Here is an 18,384-nt window from a genome sequence, read left to right on the forward strand (position 1 = left end):
ATTACAACAAACATTGAGTTTTCTAAAGGATGCAAAAGCTGCAGGTACGATACGAACAGTATTCTAGTTCAGCTGTATAAATATGGAACACTTAAAGAACGCCTTGTTACACTTTTCAAAGAGTTATAGAAGGAGATATGGTCGTTAAGGAATTTCAGAATGCAATTATATTCCCAATGCACAAAACAGGATCAGTGAATGAGGTTTCGAACAACCGTAAAATTTCTTTTCCAAACGCAAAGTATAAGATTTTTACAACGATGCTTAACTAGCGGCTCGTAGCCTTAATAGAAACTGAAAAAGTTTTGAAAGAATTAAAAGCTGGCACTGGATAGTTTTCTCCACCATTGATAATATTTTCATTTTAAGAAGTGAAGGGGGAGCCCCAGCACGCAAGATAAAAACTCGTATGTATTTTTCGTCGACTTAAAAGCAGCTTCCGAAACAATTATTGTATAACCTGTATGGCTTAGGAGTACCACTCAAATTCGGTCGTGTACTCTAAGAATTGTACAAAGGAACTCAGTCGGCAGTGTGGAATGGTGCGGAACTTCCTGACTGGTTTTAAACAGCAACAGGAGTGAGGCAGAGTTGTACTTTGAGCCCGACCTTGTTTTTGCTTTTCATAAATGACCTCATTCACTTCATTCCAAGTCAAGTCGATTTCGCAGGAGTTTGTATCAAAGCGAATGATATACGAGTAGTTATGTTTACTTACTCATGATAAACAGATTATACCACTACTGGAATTTATGGAACTTAATTGTTAACACACAAAAGTCTAAGTTATGGTTTTTAAAAATCGTGGAGGTCGAAACGCATTGAATTAATATTGGACACATAAGGGAGGACTATTGGCTGGTTCAGTGAATATAAATACCTTGTAGTTATCTTTTCAAGAAATTTGAGCATGGAAAAACAATTTACAGAATAACTCGAAAAAACAAAAGCTGCTGTTCATAAATGAAAGAATATGGGACCATTTTCATTGGTCCCTCGAGCCGGATTAATACTAGTTCGCGATTGAACCAACAAGAAAAATAGTTTGAATTTTCAATTACCAATAAGGTAAAAAAATTCAAACTAAAATAAAAAGCCTTGGTTAAAATCTAAGCAGGGTTGGTATTTGTTTGTAGTACCCGTGGCATGATGGTAAGTGCGTTGAACTGTCATGCGAGAGGTCTTGGGTTGGAATTGACAAGTTCTCCACGAGGAATTGACAAGTTCTCCACGAGGAATTGACAAGTTTTCCAAGAGTACATCTTGTCTTAAAAAGGGCTTTCTTAAATTAGCCGTACAGATTCGGCTTAGAATCTGTATTCCCCCTCCATCCTTGACCAGTACTCGAACACAGGAATGGTTAAGAATGGTAAGTCACTAGGCCCTAGTTCTTAAGGGACTGTTGCGCCATCCAATTTATATTAAATTGGTTACAGATATTGTAAGGCCTGCCCATCATCACTTCACTCGTACCTGAATGTGTCGATTCTTCGTCGTTCTCAGGAATTATGACTGTCGTACGGCTCATTATGGCGCATTTTGCATTTGGATCTATACCTACATCCATATACGAGTAAAGTCCAGCTCACACAACAACTAAAGCCAGCTGACCATTCACAACGTTCGTCGTTGATACGTCAAATGGGTGCCTAGACAACAGGAGGTAGACAGCAACGAAGGACATTTCTTATTGTCGTATATGAGGTTCTGAGAATCCTCAAGTAATTGAAGAGAGGCTATTACATCCACAAAAACTCAAACCCTGAATGGAAACCAGGTTATGCTATTTTACACCACTGACCTTTTTTGTGGGGCTACGCATAAGACCTTGGTTATGCTCTTAACTCTTGAGCACTTAAACACTTAAAAAACATTCGTCAAGTTATGGCTGAGATACCGCCCAATGTGCCATTAAGAGTCACGTTTCAATTATTTTGTAGTAAATGTTAGTATTGCTCTACTTTTATTCCATTTGAAAAATTCAAATTAAGCCATTTGAAAAATTCAAATTAAGCTTTCATAAAAATAAATTTAAAAAGCAAGTTTTTAATGTCATATGTACAAAAACATCCATAAAATTTGTAAAACTTCCAATATGATTTACATTCTTCGTTAATTTTAATTTTTATTTTTTAAACTTCGTACCGCTAAATCATGACTTCCTTATGATTTTAACCCGATTGTTCATGTCCGTCGTCCACCCTACATAATAGATACAGTACATACAATGCACTATAGGTACACAACCGCTTTGCCATTAACCATGTTTTATTACTCACCTTACAAAGCAGGCAAAACGAAACTAAGCAACAAAATATTTACAAGAAAATAAATTTCAAAAAAGCAAAAAAAAGAACGATCACATCTTTTTAAATATCACCTACTAACGTGGATTACAAAAAAAAAATATTGTTCTGTTCTCTAAGGCCATGTGCTACTATGCTGTACAAGGGCGGATTTGAAGGTGGCTCGTCGTCGTGGCGTTATGTTCATACCAAGGTACGAGTATTTTCACTTCGTCTTGTAGAACAAAAAGTATTAGTTTTAAAAATTGAAATGTAGGAAGTTAAGAACCCCAAAGTAGATAAATCTAAAGTACATGAAACTAAACCAACAATAAACACAACTGACAGCTGTCAACATTATGAAGGTGCAGAAATGGCGTTAAATTTCAATCTTATATTCTGCACTCTGAGCAGAAAAATGTAGATTTGTATGGTGTTCATTGACATACAATGAATTACACTCGTTAAGGGCCTTCCACATGAGAGCGAACAACGAATGGACAAACAAACGTGATTTTACCCATTTCAAAAAGTCAATTTAAAACAAAAACACATTAAAATTATAAGAAACCAATTGTCACTTATGTTAGGATAATAAAATTTGCACTTTGTTCTCTAAAACAAGACAATATTGTAAAAACAATTCGGTAGTATAGAATTGTAGTGTAGTTGCTACAAACTGTCAAACTCTTTTCGCGTTCCACATACCATCCACACTGCAACTATCACTGTTTAGCTGTCACTTTTCATTTTGAAGTAAGCGCAATTTATTTCGGGACTTTTGACACTAATTGCTTGAATGGTCCTTTTTAATGTTTAATTCTGACAAACTGCGATGTTAAGTTGTTAAATGTCAATATATTTACTAACTGTTTAGCTGTCACTTTTCATTTTTGACGTATGTACAATATATTTGTCGATTTTTAACATTTAGTTGTTAAAATGTACGTCATTTTTAATTCTGACAAACCTGCGCTGCTGTGGAGAATGTCAAGGAATTTATTTAGGCCCTTTGTGAATTGAGCTATATCAGATCCGTCTAAGCATTTGAAGAAGTTTGCATCACAAGCACCACCTACCGTCTTTCAGCACAACCAGCAGCCAGTGTCGCTCAACTTTGCAGTGAATCTATTTACTACTCTGCCACAACCGCCATCACCTCCACCTTCGCCTGACCCAAACATCATCACAAAAAAATAAAAACAAGAAAACAAGAGACTCCCTGCCCTTGCATTCTAAGCAGCCAAAGGCAAAGCTGTGCGAAGATGGAAGAGACTTGGCCAAAACATATTGGCTCATTGGTTAACTATTCAGTTATTTTATTTTATTTTGTGTTGTTGTTGTTATGTGTCTTCTGCCTTCCAGTCCCACGAACCTCCTTTAGCAGTTAAATGTGGTGTTGTGTGTTAGTGTTGAAGTAAAACTACAGTAGAGGCTTTTGAGTCTTGAGATGTGTGTATTTTGTTTGGGTATGCGATGCGAAGCGATGTGTTGAGGTGATGTTCTGTTTTTGTTTTCGGGGGTTTTTTGCCATCACCAACCATCAGGCTTATGCGCGATGCATGGGATGTCGTTTGTTGGTGTCTTTTGGCTATAGTTTTGGTGGGTTCTGCTTTAGTTATAGCAGGTCTATGTCTATATAGCTGACTTGGCTATCTTGGCTGATGATGGTGTTGCTGCGCTGCGCAGCCCAAAACCCAGAGCAGTGCCATGAAAAGCTTTTACCGAGATTTATTGTCGCCAGAGTTCGTGGGCTTGCATAAGGTTAATACGGTTGTGATACGTATTTTCATATGTTTGTGCAGAGCAGCGCAGCGCAGAGCTCGAGATCAGGTCATAGACCTGAATAAGATTTACAACCAGAAACGGGGGCTGGATTTTTTGTTGTAGTGATTCTCGAAAATTGAGTTTAAAGGTAGATTTTTTTTCTCAGATTTGTTATCATAATTTCTTTACTGTGACTTTTTGTTGTGGTTTCTTATGATCGACCGGTAGTGGGCGCGGGTGGCTTTTGTCATCGAGTGATATAAAAGCTGATGACAATGTTGATGAAACACAAAAGCATTGGAGATAAAAGATTATTTCGAATAACCATAGAGTGGGCTCTTTGCTCATAGAAATCAAAATTGTTTTTTACACTTTCCTGCCATAATCATCGTTCTGGTAAAGCAAGCCAGTCTTTTGGGAGTAGAGATGCTATACTCCCAACCACTTAATGAGCATCATTTCCACAAAGGGACAGGAAGCGTTTTCTTTTTCTTCGAAACTAAGAATTCAATTTTTCTCTCTGAAAGTCTCCAAACCAATAAAGTGAACTCATCATCACTGTCATTGACTCTTAGAAAATAAGGTGTGAAAAGGTATTAAGAAAATTCTGCAAGCCACAGATAAAGATGATACGAGCTAATGATGAATTGTGTGTCTCCACCACAACGGCTAAGTCATCTTTTTCTTTAAAGTATGCTTCTATAGCTCACATCATCGGAGCCATAGCAGAGTCGGAGTTTTTTCTATGCCTATACACAAAGAGTTAAAAGTTAACACTGCCTATTGCTTCCGTTTTAGGAATGTAACAATATTATACCACAGCATCATGGAGTAACATACACAAGAAAAGTAATTTGCATAGAAAAGAAAGAAAAACTTTTGCAATTTGTTCATTTTGCTATTTGTTTTTGTTGTTGGGACTCTTTCGACATAAGAAGCAGTTAAAGTATGATTTTATTTTTGTCTTTATTTAAAGAGTTAATTACAGCTGTTTGGTATTTTAAAAGTCGTTATTTTAAAGCGTGTGTTGAAATTGTTACTTTAAAGATATTAATCATCAAATTGTTAAGTCAAGTAATTAGACAGTAGTAAGAGATGTTTTTAGAAACGTTAATTTTTGAAGAATGTGTTACGATATATCTTAGAGGTCGTTTTTAAAGAATTAAACATTGATTCTTTAATAACATTTGGGACATATTTGGTGCGAATACATGAAAAGTCAAAAAAGGTTTTAGATAAGGCAATGCACAGTCATGCAACTTCTTCAACATCGTTCTGGAAAGAACCGTCAATACTAGAGGCGCAATCTTCCAAAGCTCCATCTAATTATTCGGATACGCCGATGATATTGACATAATTGGAAGACGTGAATGAAGCGTTTTTAAGAACTACGACGGAAGCGGAGAAGATGAGTTTAACTGTCAATGAGGACAAGACCAAATATATGCAGGCATTAAAAAAAGTACATTAAACGACGACGTCTTTTACTAAACGTCATCATCGACAGCTGTAACCCTGAGATAATTAAGGACTTTGTCTACCTAGACGCCGCTAGAAATTCAGACAATTACAACATTTATGGTGTTGAAACCTGCTAAACGGAGGACAAAAATATGAGAGCTGTAGAGCGAATGGACATCAATGCTCAACCCGGGGGGTCTTCGAAGCAGGTGGGAGAAGACCTCAACCAACTTGGAGTGCAAAACTGGAGATATCTAGGTAGAGACGCAAGTTGGTTGAGGCCCAGGTTCAGCCCGACTGTAATGCCACATTTTCATACTTTTACAATGAAACTTGTATACAAAATTTGGTTCCTCTTTTGTCATCCCTGGTATACGAAACAGTTTAAAATGCTTCGAAACATTAGAAACAAGGCTGGGAAAATATCTTGAAAAGCATGTTTCCTAAAGATAGTAAAGTGTATGTTACTTTCATTGAAGAATGTAAACGTCTTTGAAATTATTTATATGCCAAATACACTCCACAAGACTCGAAGCCATTCAGAAAACATGTTTGACTACCCGTCTCACGAAATGAGAACAATCAGCAGCACAGTACATGACGCCATCGAACAGCTTTTCGAATGCTGTGAAAAATGTGCTGACAGAATAGTCGGTCGAAAGAAAGAAGCAAAAACACTTGGCTTTCTGAAGAATCGTGTACAAGAATCAACGAAAGCAAACAGTTAAGGGCTCGAATAACTGCTGCACAAGGTGAAAAAAGAAATGAGCTGGAGTCCTCGAACCACATGAAAAAGGAAGAGGGTCACAGCAGTGTGCGCCGTGACAAGCGTAACTACTTCATCACATTGGCGCAAGAAGCAGCACTTGCAAACCAGGTGCGACAGCAGGACCGTTTACAGAATAACCAAAGAGCTGACTGTTGCACACAGCTTAAAGCAACACCTGGTAAATGAAGTAGACGGTACTGTGATATGTTCGGTGGATGAGCAAGTCAGAAAATAACAAGCGGTAGGTCTTGATGGAATTGCCGCAGAGCTTTTACAAGCAGCATCAACGTCATCTACTCATAAAAGAAGCCTGGACCACCAAAAGCTTCCCCGATGACTGGAAGAAGGGATTTGTCGTCAAGCCCCAAAAAAGGGGATTTAACAAAGTGCGAAAACTGGAGAGGAATTTGCGTTCTACCCACATTGCCAAAATAGTAGCAAAAGTCATACTAGAACGCATCAGAGAACACTTTGAGGCCCCACTTTATGCCAAACCAGCATGATTCGGAGCGTGATTCTCCTGTATTGATGATAGCAACACTCTGCAGATCATTATTAAACAGTGCATTGAATAACGATCACCACTACAACTGCTGTTCATCGACTTCAAGAAGGCGTTAACAGGTAGTATATCTGGTTAGCTTTACGGAGGAGAAGCCTCCCAGAAAAACGAATTGCTATTATTAAAGCAACATATGATGGATCCAAGTGTTCTGCACGATGTTTGCTGACGCGGACGATATGTTTGCTTAGTCTTTCATAGGATCATGGATCTCCATCAAATGACAACAAGTGTGGAGAGAGAAGCAGAAGTTGTGGGGTTGAAATTTAATTCCGGCAAAACAAAAATGATCAGCCTCGGAACCCAACCATCCTCTCAAATAAATATTTCCTCCTAATCGGTGGAAAAAGTGGAGTGCTTTTAATACTTTGAAAGTATCTCCATAGAAGGCGCAACCGAACAAGACGTCATCTGCCGCACCGGCAAAGCAAAAGCGGCGTTCGATATTCTGACGAAAATTAAGAGGAATAACTCTATCAGCTTAAGAAGCTACGACTGTTTCGCACAAATGTTTCGTGAATAGATGTCTTCGAAAATTCCTAAGGATTTTCTTGTCAAAACGTATATCAAATGAGGTTCTTCATAGAAGGACAAGACAGGAACCAATAGACTCTTTAATACGAAGGCGCAAGTGGCAATGGATTGGACATACGCTTTCAAATGATAGCGACTGCATTGCAGGCCAAGAAATGCAGTGGAATCCGCTCGGCGCAGGACAGTCGAGGCGGAATCAGCGTCAATAGGCAAAAGTTGGAGGGAGCTGAAACACATCTACGGAAACCGTACACGATGGCGCGTAGGCGTAGCAGAGGTCCTATGCAACTTAAGGGGTTCTCAACGCACTTAACAGGTCTGAGGACCTAAGTAAGTAAGTAAGCCTTAATCTTGATCCTAAAAGCTTTTGGAAATTCATGGATACAAAAACTAAATTTGATGAGTGATCAGTAAATTTTATTTATAAAAAAGATAGCTTAGTAATACAGGAATTTGTAACCCATTTAATAACAACTTTCATCAATCTTTCTTTGACAGTCCAGTAAAAATGGATAAGTATTTTTTTCTATACTTTTAATAGTGTTCAAATCTTACATTACTTGGCCTTACTTAATTCTAGTTATTCCTCTGGACTAGTTGAAATTCCTCCAATACGTTTGCACTATATTTAAAGGAGGTGGAAAATTTTCAAACACAAGAAAACTTGACTACTAAAATTTGCTAGCAACACATGAAGCCTTCTAAGCTATGTGTCATGTGTTCGCTTTAGCATAGTAAATATTTTCCAATACTGGCTCAGGGTATAAGTAATTTCAAGTATTAAGATTTTGATTTGTGGTTTACGATACAATTTATTTTGGCGCTTCCAATAAATTGGCAGAAAGGGGTCGATACTATAACATTAAAGCTGAAAGTGATTGGGTTTCCTTTTCTCATCCCTTACATTTCCAAATCAGAATATACCCAGGGCAGTTATTAAGGGCCACTACATTTTATCCTTCCCCTTTGTATCCGATAAAGAAATATGTTATTCTAAACGGGTGTTATTAAAATCATAAAAATCATAGAACCACTAAACCAGCGATTAGAACCTCAATCAAATGTCAGACATATTTATTTGATAGTAAGTAAAGCTAAATCTATTTTAGGATTTATAAAAAGTTGGTTTAAAGAATTTCAGGATGCATTGGGTCATTCTCGCTTTATATTATTTTTTGGTATGTCCCCATCTAGAGTTTGCATCCTTTTTACGAGATCCACAATATTAGGATCGAATCTGTTCAACGCAACTTCATACGTTTTGCCTACAGATAGCTACCATGGTCTGATTCTTACAAACATTTACCTTATTAAAATCGGATAGAGCTGCTTTAAATGCAGGTTCTATTCCAAAGGAGGGTTAATAAATATATTGTGTTTATTGATTAATTAAACTGAACCACATATCATCCAAGTCATCTTTAATCAAAATCAGCTAAACAAATCGGTAATTGGTGCATAACAAATATTTTCGGCTGCCCAAGAATTACGATTTGCACAAACGTCTCGTTAAAATTTTCTAGTTGTCATTTTTCTATTTCGTCAATTTACTTTAATTTTCCTAACCAAATAAAACTTGTTTCTTTTAATAACTTTCTCTCTCACGACCCCAAACCACAATTCTATTATATACAAATCATCACACATACACACGTTTAATTTCATTGAATATCCCCAATAACTTTTCTTTCGTTTATTCAAATCCCTCATAATAATCTAATAACAAGAAAAAAAGGAAAAATGTCGCAACCTTATAACTCAAACCTTTCAACTTTTACTCTAACAAAGAACCAGCGATACGATTTCTTACAACAAAGAAACCTGACAATAAATACAGAGGAGAAAAACAACAAAAATAAAAATAAGAAAAAAATAGATATCACACCTTTTTTTATAATTTGATCGATGATTGAAAAAACCGAAAAATCAAAACCTATTTGAATGAAATAAGCCGTCACGACCAATATAGTTTCATTGAACTCTATATCTAACTGCTAAGCACTTTAATATTTTAATTGAAATACAAAAAATGTACATATTAAGTTGAATAAATTCAAGTCGCATGACTTGAAGTACTGGAATTTTAGCTAGAGGAAGTTCAACCACTTTTTCCTACTGGATTTTTCTCCCACTCTTCATGAGCAAGAACAAAAACAGGAAAACGTTTTAATGCCTTTTTGACTATAAATGTGTTAATTTGTGTCAATCAGCAGCGCAAGATCACTCCCATGTCCGCGACTATTAACCAACTACCATTTAAAAAAATAAGACAAAGGGAAACAAAAGATACAAAAAAGTAATAAAATCAAATTTATGAAATACAATATAAAAACAACTATATTCCAACTTAAAAAGAGCAACGAGAAGCTATACAACTATTTTCCCACGAATACAGACATAAAGCAAAACAACCCATCAGCTCTGGTTGAGTGAACATAGAATACCACTCTTTAAAAATGTAAGGTGTAGTGGCGAAGATTAGTCGCCTAGCAGGAACCCCGCCATCACTGATGGAACGACTTGGATAAATTTTAAGAATTTTAATAAGGACTGACCTCTGTCGTCTTTGTAGAAGTGAAGCGGTAATAATGTATAATAAGAAAATCATCATCAACCAGAAACAAAACCCGAGAAATTGTATATTTAACATAAGAACTGAGAAAAAGGTCTCTAAATTTACATGAGTCTCATCTATTAATGATATTGCGAAAATTTGTCAAGCTAAATTTACAGTTTTTCATATTTTATCTTGGTATAATGAATCTTTTTGAGTAGCTAAACAAAAGAGTTGATATTAGAACTCGATTTTGTTTATTTCATCTACTAGCCTAGCTAATAAATTCGTTTAGATTTTATTATTTGAATTTTTTATTTTGTTAAATACATACATACATATAAATGTGTAAATATATACAAATCTTAGTCAACTCAACAAACACATGACTTGCGACTCGCGACTCGATCATGTTTATTTATTTGATTATGTTATTTTTTAAGAATTAAAGAAAAATTAAAACACTAAAACACTTTATGTATAATGTATAATGTATTTTGTATATTTATATTTTGCATATACATATTTATCATTTCATTCTGTGAAATGCTTAAAATTGTATAATTAATACAATTTTATTTTATGTTAAATAAAGCTACTAAACGAACTATAAATTTTAAATTTCACAATTTGTATTGGTCAGATGACTTAAAAGTGCGTGTGCGTTTTGTTGTTTGCTTTGCGATCAAGTTCTACCGGAATTTTAAATACATAAATTGATCAAAAACATGCTAAAAAGAACAAAACATTTTTTTAGGCATATGAAATTGCAATTAAATTAGCTAAGCTAACAAGTTATCGAGTTTCTGCAAATTTTTAGAGATTTATATACTAATTCACAAAAAATGTATTTCAACAAAAGTGTAAATAAAAATTAAGCAATTAACTAGAATAGTATTTTTGGTTTTTTTAGTCAATTAAATCGAACTTGTCTTTTGACTTGAGACTATTCATGTCATTAAACCCATTTGACTTACGATTTTTTGATTTTCAAATAAGGTAATAGCCAACCTGTAGGATTTTAATGGTCTTCGAAATGAGACATTTGAGAAGTTGAAGTAAGTAGCAGATGTAAACATAAGATATTGATAAAAATTCACAAGGGTACGATCTTGCAATTTCTCACCTTTTAAAAGAAAAAATACGTTTAAAAACTTCCAATTAATTAGAAGATGTGTAGCACGTAGTTTAAAAATTGTTATACCATTAACAAAAGTATTATTGTACAGACCGAAAATTCTACTGAAAAGGCTCAGCAAAATAATAGAAGAAAGAAGACTTAATCAGAACTGTTAGTATGGGTTTGGATAGAAGCATTCCACAAGAGATGGGATAGTCAAATTTAGTTTAGTTTATTTCATCAAACACGGCTTTAAGATCTCTTATAGACTATGAGTAATATAATAAAAGTATTATTTACAAAAAAAAAAGAAAATTGTTAATAAATATGTCATGGCAGATTTGATAAATAAATCTATATCTGTACTAATATTATAAATGTGACAGTAACTTTGTCTGTCTGTCTGTTACTCAATCACGCCTAAGCTACTGAACCAATCGGCATGAAATTTGGTTTGAAGATATTTTGATACCCGAGGCTACTTTTTACCCCAGTGTGCATTTAGAAAAATGCGAAAGTGTTTATTTTACGGAATATAATTTACAAGAGAGGCTATATTCTCCACCTTACTGTCGCTCTAGAACATAGAATAACAGAGGATGTTCCACTTTTAAATTTAGAAGAAAAAAAATGTTGTTGACATAGTTAAAAAAAAATTTTCACCGGAAAAGCTGGTTTGCTATTTTAAGATGCTTCAGGAGGCACAGACAAAACTTTTCTTTTGAATCTATTGTTAGCTCAAATTCGGAAAAACAATGTATTCGCTTTAGCAGTAGCTTCCTCAGGAATAGCTGCTCCGCTGCTTAGTGGTGGACGGACAGCGCACTCGGTTCTGAAACTAACGTTGAACTTATGTAGCTCATGAGGAAACGCCAGTATGTAATATCAAGCAAAAGTAGTAAGCGTGGAAGAATGTTGCAGCAGTGTAAATTGTTAGTTTGGGATGAATGTACAATGTGCTACAAAAAAACAGTTGAAACACTAGATCTTACACTGAAAGACATCAAGAACAACAAAGCATCTGTGTTATGAGTACATGTAACAAAGTTTTGACTGACTGCTAATATGCGAGTACAGCTACACAATGATTCTCAAGCAGGACAATATGCCGCTGATCTTCTAAAAATTGCAGAAGATTGTATGCCAACAGACTGTTACGGCTCGATTACGTTGAGTCATGAATTCTGACAAATTGTTTGTAGCACAGATGAATTAAAAAGTGATGTCTATCCAAAATTGCATATAAATATGGGCAATCGAAAGTGGTTGTCTAAGATAGCAATTTTAGCACGAAATTATAAGATAGTTAGCCAGATAAACGAACAAATTATGTCGGGCGTGGAGAGAGATATCGTCGAGTACCTCTCAGTAGACAACGTTATGGACACGAAGTAACATCATACCCCATAAAGTTTTTTAATTCTTTGGAATTATCAGGGGTGCCTTCTCATAAGTTGAGATTGAAGGTTGGTATTTCAGTCCTGTTAATGAGAAATCTTGACGCACCAAAGTTATGTAATAGCAAAAGGAAACAATGTTTTTATTTACCGCATTCTGATGATTCCAACCAATTAGCCGATTCAGTTTAAAATAGAGCAGTTTCATCTGAAAGCAGAATGTGTAATAACAATAAATAAAGCTCAGGCAAAACTATCTAATGCGGACTAAGTTGCGGGTAAAGGCTTGTAAAATAAATCGAGCCCTTTAAACCATTTAATCGTAACTGTGTTTGGCATCGGCAACTACATGTTTGGTATACAAATAAAGTCTTTATCCAATCTTTTCAAAACAACAGACAAATCAGTTGTAGTTAAATACTTTTTGTTTTGATCCTTATGTAAATATTGGAGAAATGAGAGATGTTTTTCATTTACCTATGAATTACCCAATTCCTAGAGACATATTAAAAATCAAGCAAATTGGTATCGCAAGAGATGTTGCACATTTTTTAATGACTTTAAGAGAAATACCATCTGGGGCAGCACTTTTGTTTTCATTGATACCAATTAAGGCTTCAGATACTTCGATTATATTTAAATTGAAGCTTCCAACATTAACAACATTAGGAGGAAATAACTGAGGATATACAAAAGGTGGCATACGAGAATATACTAATTCAAAATAATCCGCAAAAAAGTGCCTAGGCTTGATAAATCATTGAAAGTGCTACCTTAAAACTCCATGCAATTTAGTAATCTAGATGATTTCTTCTTTGTGTTAACACCTTTCCAGAAATGTTCACTGTCAACCTTGATTTGTGATTCAGCATTTAAAAAACAAATTATAAACAAACTTAATAAGTGCATACAATTCTTCTTGTAAGATCAAATACATCTGCTCGACTATATTCTTTGACAAGATTTGGCGCTTCGAACTTGTGTACAAACTGCATATAGATCTTCCCAGGCTGTACTACGAAATATTGAAACCCTATGTTACGAACCGACTCGACCAAAATTACTCTGAACTAAAGAAATTCGAAACTGGTATACCACAAGGAAATGTCCTTGGACCAACCTTGCGACTTTTTTTATACAAGGATATTCCAGTGGATACCAACCTTATCTTTGCAACCTTTGATAGTGGTGATACTGAAGTATTGCTTCCCTACTGATCCATTGCAAATGCTTTGAAAAAAATTCAAAAATGCAGTCGACAATCTTAAGGAAACAAAATTGACACATATCAATCTTACAAACAAAAATATGAATTATGTTCCCGTTTTTAAAAATAGTACAGAAGTACCTTACTCCAATTCTGCCAAACAACTTGGAAGGCCTTTTGAAGCAAAACTAAAATGGAAAGACCATAAAAGAATGAACTGCTTAAAAGGAAAGATCTCTGACTAATGGAAGCATCTAATTTTATATATATGACATCCAACTATGCGGGGCTCTATAAAGAAAACCAATGCTCAACCTATGCCAAAATTCCAAAACAAAGTCCTTTGTGGAATAATAAATAACCCCCCTTGGTGTGTAGTAAATAGCGTTACCTTTAATTTGAATTGGTAACAGATGTGGCGACCGTCTTTAATATACTAACAAAGAAGAGTCAAGCCTAATATAGGACAGTAACACAACTACTAACCTCCCCTAAAGTAAATGTTAATAGATATGTAGGCAGATTGTTGGTTTAAGTGTAGTAATAGTCCCACACTACTCAGTAGTAGTAGTGTCTTGTGTCTTCTGAAGATTTTCATCGGATAAAAAAATAAAACATTTTAACTAATTGTGCAAAATTTTCCGGAAATGCCAAAAGCTGATAAAATAAAAATAAAATGTTTCCTAAGACTTCAAGTTCATTGGCATGATGATTCATTTAATCTTTTTAAACTTATTTAAAAATCTGTCATTTAAAAACAAAAATCTAAATAATTAAAAAAGTTATTGTTCTTTTCAAAATATCACAACAAAATCAATAAACAAAAAAGTTAACCCTATTTTCGATAGCCAATAGATTTTGTCTATAGACGTACCCAATTATTAAAAGAAGTTGTTACATGCTCATCAAAGTTAAGTCAAAATCAAGTCTAATATATGCACGTTATAACACAATTGTAATAAATTTCTGCATAATTAATAGCTTTGCTATTGATGGTGATGCTTAATCCCCATCACCCATCGCCCTCCTCTCTTTTTTAAAATATGTCTAATAAATGATTCAGTGTGAAAACGGTTCCTAATAACTTAATCTTAAATTTGTTCCTCCTCTTAAATAATTTACGTACATATATACATACATATATATAATATATAGAAAAGGAAAACACAAACATATAACTTAAATAATGTCTTGATAGATTTTATACGATAATAATCTCTGATTAAATACAGCAGCGGCACAATCATTGACCCTTCTGCATAAATGAATAATAAATTTTATTATTATTATTTTTCTTCTTCTTGTTTTTTAATGGAAATAGTTGAATGATTTTGTTTCTGTAAAGGAAATGTCTTAATTTAAAAAGAGAATAAATTAATAAAATAGGGAGTGAGAAAAAGGAGAAAAAATTCTCAAATTATAAGGTTTGACACTTGGTTCGATTGACAGTTTTCTTAATTTAAACTGACAAACAATTGACATTTCGAAGACAGCTTTTTTGAGATTATCTCTAAACAGTTTGGAACTTTATTTGCTTTGTTTCAATGTTGGAAATATTCATTTGTATTTGTGTTAGAAGACTTGAAATTTGATTTATTGCTTCAAGCTTAGGAGATTTATCTAGAAGATATCAGAAAGTTGAACACGATTCTCCCGTTTGATAACTACGGGGGCAAATGATTGTTGAATTATTTTATGTGGGCATATTTTTATTAGTTGTAACGGAAATTTCGATCTCAAACCAAAACTAGTTTCTTTTTAATCGATTGTTATCGATCTATTAATTATTATGTTTTTTCTTTTTGCAAAACTTCCATAGTGAACTACTCAAATGGGTATTCTATCTGTCAATTTGACAGTTGAAATTTACAGCTATATAATATGTTAGTTTATCTCCTGCAAGTAAACTTGTTTTTTCTCTGTTAATTCTGTGTATATACTGATTGATTAATGATATTACATTGAAACATGGACAAATAAAAATAAGTTAGGCAAAAGCAGCGTCATGGTCGAAGGAGTGTGGAATGTTCATTGCTTGATGATTTATGAATTTCATTGATGGCCTTATTGAACCAGGATCAAAGTCACAAAGATGAGATTTGCGTGTGAGTTGTTTTTATTTCATAGAAAATAGTATTTTAGTCTGCAAGAATTGGAATCAGGAAACATTTTGCTTTTAACCAGGAGTTAAAGAGAATTGCGTCTTCATAATTATTAATAAGGAAGTTGCGTTGGTTTGATGATTGTTGACTAGCCAACCAGCAAACGGTTTAAGTCACAATCCCAACATAAGCATAAATAAATATTGGATTTTTATATTTTATTAAATAATATTACATTTAGCACAACTAAGAAATTAGGAATAACCTTCCTTTAACAGAACGTTAACATGGAACAATCATATTTATTTTATGTTGCCAGAAAAAAAAAACATCAATTCACTCTTATCAATACACTGTTTTGACATTTTTCTGCAACCTTCCAGGTACAAACGTGATATCAACATCTGATATCCGTATTTTCTCTGACAGCCAGGCCGCTATTAAATCTCTGGACTCTGTCTCTACAAACTCTATAACAGTACATAACTGTCGATGATCTCTAACGGAGATGGTGCAACAGTTTAATATTCACCTTTGCTGGGTGTCGGGCCATAGAGACATTCCAGGTAACTGTAAGGCAGATGAACTCGCCAGGAACGGTACAGTACAGCCCATCCTACCACGTTTGGCAAGTACTGGCATACCAATCGCTACTTGTAAACTGCTGCTAATGCAAGACGCTGTGAGGAGGGCAGGCACCAGGTGGAACAACATCACCACATGTCAAGCTACAAAAAACATCTGGCCAACACTGGATTTAAAACGTTCAAGGTGCTTGCTCTCTCTAAGCAGATCGCATATAAGCTCGATAAAAGGTGTCATAACCGGACACTGTCTAATAGGAAAGCACGCCACGAGACTAGGCGTATTCTCAAATGACTTTTGCAGAAGCTGTATGGACGAGGAAGAGAAAGAAACGGTTCTTCATCTTCTCTGCACATGCCCTGCTCTAGCTCGAAAACGCAAGAATTACCTAGGAGAATTCTTGTTTAACGATCTAAACGATCTAAATCATATCGGTATAATCAGCCTCTCACGTTTCGTAAGGGACTCAAGCTGGTTCCATTGAGCTTAGGAGGAAGCCTCAAGATTTATGTGGTATCACAATGGGCCATTAAACTGGTCTAAGTGTGTCCGTTTCCATCTTGGACAGCCACTATAACCTAACCTCTAGGTACACTGCAACTATATTTGTACTGCACTAAAGATTAACAGTATTAGACGAGGTAAGCTGAGGTGAAAATCCTTATGCATTTTTATGATGCACAAGCATCATTTTTTGCAGCGAAGGTCCGAGTTATAATGAGCTGCTCATCATGGACATATAAATATATAAGCTCATTCACATACAGTGAAAAAGGATGGGTCCGACGATAGATCCATAAGGCAGTCTAGCAGACATTCAGAGAGTGGAAGACTATTCAATTATCACTTCACTTTATTGTCTATCGTTAAGGTACGAATGAACTAGCCTTCAAGCCTACAAGACTCTACGCCGAAATTATTTCTCAGCTTATTAAAGAGTATTAGATTATTTGAAGTGTGAAAGGCCTTAGAAAAGTGCAATAAAGTTTAGGGAGTCAATTATTATTTCTTTAGTCACAGGCAATTAAGCTAATTTACAGCTGCGCTTTGTTCGAAAATCAGATTGACATTAACTTAAGAGTTTCTTGACCAATACTATATATTTTTCTGTAACTGATTTGAAAGGATGGCAAATTATCAAACATTAGAATTAAATTGAACAGAAAATCTGTTGAAATATCAACGTTTATTGTATTGGGCACTATACCTCCCGGCACATTCATTGAACCTCAAGGTGGTATCAAATGAACCAAAACGTTTACAAATTAAAAAGTCGAAAATTGATTTCCATACTCGCATAAGACTTAAATTTATATGCACAGCAGGATTTCACACTTTACATTTTATCTGCAGAGATTGAGTATGTTGCATTTGGTATTTATATAAATGTGTACAGTGATACTGATGGCGTTTCCAAAAAAGAAACATCGTTTTTGAATTCTCTTTATTACATTTATTACAAACTTAAAACTTAAAAGAAAAAAAATTAACTAAATGCAGCAATTTGCAATGAAAGTCATCTTAATTTTCTTGACAGATACTTGACGATTTAGTGCTAATTTTGGCTAGGGTATCTCGGATAGGTGGATTTTTAGATACATTGTTAACGAGCTGTCAAAAAATAAAAAAAAAATTTCAGCTGTTCACAAAAAGCAGAGAAACATTTAAGCTTTGAAGTCAAAATTGTTGTAAGATAAAACACTTAATGGATAATTCAACTGATTCGTCGGACGATGATTAATTGGTAGGTGCGTAACAATTTAATACATCGATCTGTAATCTATGTTAAATTTCATAATTAACTTCTAAAATTCAGAGGCAAATTGCTTCTTCATCGTCTTATGTGTACAGAACATCCTCAAATACAACTTCAACTAACATTTTGTATCTTTTCGATTACCAACACATACAAAAGACTAAAATCAATTTTCAAGTTTCCTGAAATTCAACCATATGTTGAATCAGCTGTTCAGTCAGATACCTACATATCATAGACATTCCTGGATACCTTTGGATTCTTTTTTTGACATCTCTGCTGTTT

General features: G+C 34.7%; 1 protein-coding gene across 1 annotated transcript in view; it reads right to left on the reverse strand.

The window, feature by feature from the left end:
• The window catches only part of LOC129939521 (protein limb expression 1 homolog), a 187,249-nt gene that overhangs the window by 146,012 nt on the left and 22,853 nt on the right, over nucleotides 1–18,384 (reverse strand). The gene's annotated exons all lie outside the window — the stretch shown is intronic.

This window comes from Eupeodes corollae, chromosome 1 (genome assembly GCF_945859685.1).
Source record: "Eupeodes corollae chromosome 1, idEupCoro1.1, whole genome shotgun sequence".
Classification (NCBI taxonomy): Eukaryota; Metazoa; Arthropoda; class Insecta; order Diptera; family Syrphidae; genus Eupeodes; species Eupeodes corollae.